This window comes from Octopus bimaculoides, chromosome 11, assembly GCF_046866305.1.
Source record: "Octopus bimaculoides isolate indiv1 chromosome 11, ASM4686630v1, whole genome shotgun sequence".
Taxonomy (NCBI): domain Eukaryota; kingdom Metazoa; phylum Mollusca; class Cephalopoda; order Octopoda; family Octopodidae; genus Octopus; species Octopus bimaculoides.
This window is the reverse complement of record NC_142938.1, coordinates 63662614-63669115: the sequence shown is the minus strand read 5'-3', so window position 1 is coordinate 63669115 and position 6502 is coordinate 63662614.

Below are 6502 nucleotides of genomic sequence, written 5' to 3'. Positions count from 1 at the left end.
TGTCTTTGTGATCACCTGACTGGATTGAAATAGCCTCTAAATCTCCCTCATTTATTTTTTTTCTAATGGCTAAGACAGCTGACATACCCCTTGTCAAGGCATCCAAGATTGATGGCAGCAGAGAAAGATATGAAGTTATTCTCTGACCAGAGACCTAGTCTGAATGTATACAACAGAATGGACAAAGTGAACTCTACAAAAGACACCAAAGGGCCAACAAATGATGGTGTGATTAAACAGGGCAAGACTTGGAGTTTATTTTTTTGTTTAGGGCTTTTATAAAACTGTATTTCCCAAACCTGTTGTGCAAACATTCAAACATTATTACTATCTTTCCATATCCTGCTGCTTTTCACATAGAATTTTGCTCCTACGAAGTCGTCTAGGTGTATAAGTCAACCTAACTTTGTTTTGCTGTAAATTTTTAGTCTGAAAAATTCAACTGATATTCCGGAAAATATGGTATTTTATTTTATTTATTTTTATTTCATATAATGTGGCAGGCAGCTCCCTTCAATTTTATCTGCTTGGAATCTACATGGAATTTTGCTTCTCCAAAGTGATTTAGTTATATAAGTCAACCTACCATTTATTTGGCTGTAAATTTCGGTCTGATAATTCAACTGATATCCCTGAAAATATGGTATTTTATTTTGTTTTATTTTAATGTTGATTTCATACAATATGATAGCTCCCTTCTATTTTATCTCCTGTTGTATCTCCTACTCACCACCACCACCACCACCACCACTGTCCCTCAAAATTTCTTTCTTTACACAATACTATTTTCAGACCGTCCAATCACATGCTGTTACTATACAAAAAATTTCAATAGTGGTCAATGTTAAATGACCCCTATTGTCAGATAAATTTTTTTTTTTCCTGCATAGGCACAGGCATGGCTGTGTTGTAAAAACACTTGCTTCCCAACCACATGGCTCTGGGTTCCGTCCCACTTTGTGGCACCTAGGGCACATGAGTAAGTTTGTTTTAGCCATCATGACTAAGATCAGGGGAATAAAAGGCAAAGTTGACCTCGGTGGGTTTTGAACTCCAGAATGGAAAGAGCCTGAGAAAATACCTTGCAGCAATTTGTCCCAACACTTTGACAAACCTGCCAAACTACCACCCTGATGATGATAGTAGTAATAATAATAATAATAATAATAATAATAATAATAAATGCCCTGATGCAGTACCGGGCAGTGGCTCTCAGGGGTTCTGATCTTACCTGATTGGAAGTGTTATCATGTACATTGTTTTGTCTTGGTATAAAAAAATGGGCTACGGCAAATATTCTGCTCAATGCCACAGATTTGCTTGTCAGTTATTCGACCTTAACCAGTTGAGCATGTCCCTTGGTGGCTGACGATATGTGCATCTCTGATCATGAGCAGAAGTAGTGGGGGAACATCATAGCCATGTATTGACAGGAATTCTTTGGGGTTTGGATAATTCACCTTTGGAAACACGAGTATTTCGTTCAACATCTTTAAACAACACTTATTTTGAATGGGATGGGCTACTCGACCTGAAGAAAATTCTGACTGGGCCCCACCTGCAAGGTCATGCACTGCTTATCTTGATATGAGATCACCATGGCGCACACATATGGTTGTGATTCATGTACCTGGTGTACGCTTATCAGACAAGTAGTCATGATGGGTGTATTGGGTTTCATATATTTGTACCCCAGTGTCACTTTGATGCTCTCTCACTCAATAATAATAACATTAATAACTTGCAAATTTTGGCACAAGGCCAGCAATTTTAGTGGGAGACGGTTAATTGATTACATTTGACCCCCAAGTACTCAAATGGTACATATTCCATCAATCTTGAAGGGATGAAAAATGTAAAGTTGAGCTCAGAAGAAATGCTGCTAAGCATTTTGTCTGGCATACTGACTATTCTACCAGCTCATCATCTTAACTATAATAATAATAATAATAATAATGATGATGATGATGATGATAATGATGATATAGGTTTTATTTATTAAGTTATGTCTTTCATGGCTTAATTTATAGTTTTAATAAATAACTGATGTTATTGATCTATGTCCTATCAATTTGTTTAATGTTTCATTATCTATATATCTATATAGATCAAAGACCATTACATAACACACTCTTTGTAGTACTAAGTGACTGATAGGTCTGTTATCTGCCTGTCTGCCTGCCTCTCTGTCTGTCTGTCTCTCTCGCTCTCTCTCTGACTCTCTTTCTCCTTACCTCTGAATATAAAGAAAAACAAAAAGAAACTATTAACTTGGTATTACAAAGTGATGAGGCACTTGTAAATTACTTAGTGCTCCCACCATTACCCAAACACTACTTCCTGCTTATTATTGTTAAGTGCATCTCCCATTGGTACCTGTTTTTGTCTAGAGGGTATAAATTGGTAAGCTGATATGAACCTGTCATTTAACCCACTTTTTTATTCACTAGGTCATCTTACCCGAGGCTGGCCAAGCTGGAGTATATATATATATATATATATATATATATATATATATATATTCACTTTATTAAATGTCAATTTAGACATGAGTAATGAAGTCCTCTTTCTGGAAAGCAATTGTAAAAAGATTTACAGCAAAATTACCAAAATGTCTGTGTGGTTAATGAAGCTTACTTTGCAACCACATGGTTTTAGGTTCAGTCCCACTGTGTAGCACCTTTGGCAAGTGTTTTCTACTATAACCCCAGGCTGACTCGACATGTGTCATGTCACAGGCGATGTGCATATTGATCACTTTTGAATCTTTGTGAAATCAGTTATAAAATCTACATCTTTCTGCATCTTGTTTGAATGTTAATAAATAAATCTTTTAATTCAACATGAAGCTTATTGAACTCCATTTGCCTAGGACATGTAGTTACGCAGATATTCACTTTTCAAATGTTATCAATTTTGGGGGCACACCTTGTACTTAGAGTCCAGTACATTAATTTGCTTAGCGGCCCAATTCTAATGTACCTATCTTGTGATTTTCTGTCAGTATATGAATGCTATAGGGTCAAGTGAATTGATTTGTCCATGTGGCTTCATGTGTCTAGAGATGCATTTCTGATCTATGTATGTTATGGGGTCCATAACAGGAAGTTGGTGCTGGTAGTGGGGACTATATTGCTGTTAAAGTGGCCCCGGTTATGAGTTCAGACTTTGCCAATACAGCTAGTCTGTGTGAATTGTATCCTTCAGCAAGGGACATAACTTTGCTTGCTCCAGTTTGCCTGGTTGACGAAAATATAATGAAATGACAACATATTCTGCTCCTTACATTGTTACAGTTGAGTGGTCCTTGGGAAAAAGGCACAACCGTCCAACCATAAAAACACTTGTTCCATCCAATGTACCATTCAACTACATGAAAACCTTAGTGAAAGGGATGTAAAAAAAAAAACTCCCAAAATACATGTGTATACATATATATATATATATATATATATATATATATATATATAGTTATTAATATTTCTAAGTCTCTCTAAAGGAGACTACGGCAGCGGTACTGGAAATTAATAGTTATCGCCAAGCCAACATGGCAGTCCCAAAATTAGGACGAAAGCTGCCGTGAATATATATATATATATATATATATATATATATATATATATATATATATATATATATATTTATCTATCTACTATCTATCTATCTGTCTGTATACATATACAATCACAAAATCAGGAAGTATGAGAGATTATGAATATTATTTACTACATGGGTATCTTAGATATTGGGTTGCATGAACAAGTTAAACCACATCATAGTAGAATCATTATTAACTGATAGCTGATTCCTTGGAAGAGTGCTTTCTGTGAGTTCTACTTGATTCTCTGAATCCAATTTTCTACTTGTGTTTGTGTGTGTTATAAGGAGGAAGTTTCTGCTATGACAAACAGAACTAAAAGATGTTTAGATTAAAATAATCATGATAAAAACCTACATACATTCAGTACCTGATTCAGAGGATAATCTTACTAATGACGAAAAAACACTATGTATATGTTTTTATATATATATATATGTATTATTTCTTTACTACCCACAAGGGGCTACACACAGAGGGGACAAACAAGGACAGACAAACGGATTAAGTCGATTATATCGACCCCAGTGCGTAACTGGTACTTATTTAATCGACCCCGAAAGGATGAAAGGCAAAGTCGACCTCTTCGGAATTCGAACTCAGATTGTAGCGGCAGATGAAATACTGCTAAGCATTTCGCCCGGCGTGCTAATGTTTCTGCCAGCTCGACGCCTTTTATATATATGTGTGTGTTTGTGTATGTATGCATATGTGCATTAATATAGATAGATAGATAGATATGCATGTGTGTGTGTGTGTGTGTTCTAGAACTATGAATAAGGTGTAGCCTTAACAAGGTGAAGCTGGTGCAATTATTAAAAATGGTCCAGTTTGAACTCTTGAAAGCCAGTGGTTGAGGTGGAGAAGAAGGAATGGTGAGCAAATGATCTTCAGGAAGTCCTGCGGAGCGACACAGTTTCTTGAAGGAGATGAAGTGTGTGGTAGGATGGGTCGAAAGATTTGATAATGTGTTAATTTAGTATAAAACGCTCCAAAGTGTGGTGAAGAGACGGAAGTCAAGAGGATGATGTTGCCAAGGGTACTTTTGAATGTGGCTGGTTTATACAGGATTGTGGTTAGCAGCTTCTGAAGAATGGAGGTCATAGCCATAAGTCTCAAAGATTGATTGGCAGGGAAATAGGTTATACATACATATACATATATATATATATAAATTTAGTGAATGGAGTAAAACGCATATGTTAACTGCATATGCAGTTAACATATGCATTTTACTCCACTAAATTTATATATACTCAAGTACCCAAAATAACAAGGAGTTTCTACCTCATAAACAGGAGTTACACCACAGTCATTTTGTGATCTTTGCTACCCTGGTATCTATTAACCAATTTATTTTGTCCGAGTTATTTATTAATTAGGAGAAAATATATATATATATATATATATATATATATACATATATATATGCATATATATTCATATATGTTTATTTATACATAAATATATTTACCTCTTCCTCCCACCCTACCCACACTAAACTGTCCATCCCCTACTCCCAGTTCCTCCATCTGTGCCGCATCTGCAGTGAAGTGATGACCATGTCTTTGAGACCCAGTCTCAACACATGGCTTGCCATTTCACTGTATATGGATATCTCCTCATCTTTATCCAAACTGCCCTTGCCACCCAACCTGGTTCCTTCCCCTGCTCTTGCATATGCTGTTGCATCTGCCTTTTCCTCTCCAACACCCCTATCCTCACTGGTACCCCCCCCATCTCCTATCACATCACCAACACTTTTACCTGCACTTCTAACAATGTCACTGCATCTCCTGCTCTCTCTCTCTCTCTCTCTCTCTCTCTCTCTCTGTCTTTTCTTGTACATTGGTCAAATGGGATGCTGCTTAGCCAACAGTTTCACTGAGCACCTCTGAGACATCAGACTCGGCAATGACACCTCAGTCTCATGCTACTTCTGCTCAACCAGTCATTCACTACAACATCTGTCTGCATTCGGACTGTTTAACTGTTTTTGCACAGAGGCCACAACCACCCCTGCCTCTGCCGTAAACAAGAATTAATCTTCTCCCTTCGTTTCTTTGCTCCTTATGGCCTTAATTCACCATCTCTCTTCATCTAAAACCAACCCACACATATTCCCACACACCTCCCACCTTTAACTTCCTTTCCACCCCATATCTGTACACCAGCTAACTCAGTACTCTCACCACACCACCATTATACAAACACCTATACACACTGTTCAACTCAGTACTCACATCACACACCATTACAAACACACTCACATGAACATACACTAGCACCCAACATCTCCCAGTACCCGCCCCACACACCATCATGGACACTCCTACACACACTCACATGCACATGCATTTACACACACCTTCCTACTCCACACACACTTGCACCCAATACCTCCCAACCCTTAACTCTTGTCACCTCATCCCACCTCACACCTCCATACATTCCCCCCACAACACACAGTATTCACTCCTAAGAAAATACACAATGCATCTGCACACAACACACCTGAGCACAGACAATATACACATGCACACAATACGCATAAATACATACAACTTCTGCGCATAAACATACACAAAATACATGCGCACTATACAATCACTCACACACAAACACTTCAAGCACTAACACACACACACACATGCACACACCACTCGAACGAGCACACACAAGTGTTTGCACATGCACACACACGTACTACATGCAGCCTTATGCATGTATACACATTTCCATATGCACACACGCAAATGCACCTCACTCTATACAATGTTTGCACTAGGTTACTTATACACATGCACACACACCTCTCATACATGTATACACATATCCATATGCACACACACACAAACACACACACAAATGCACTTCACTCTACACAATGTTTGCACTAGGTTA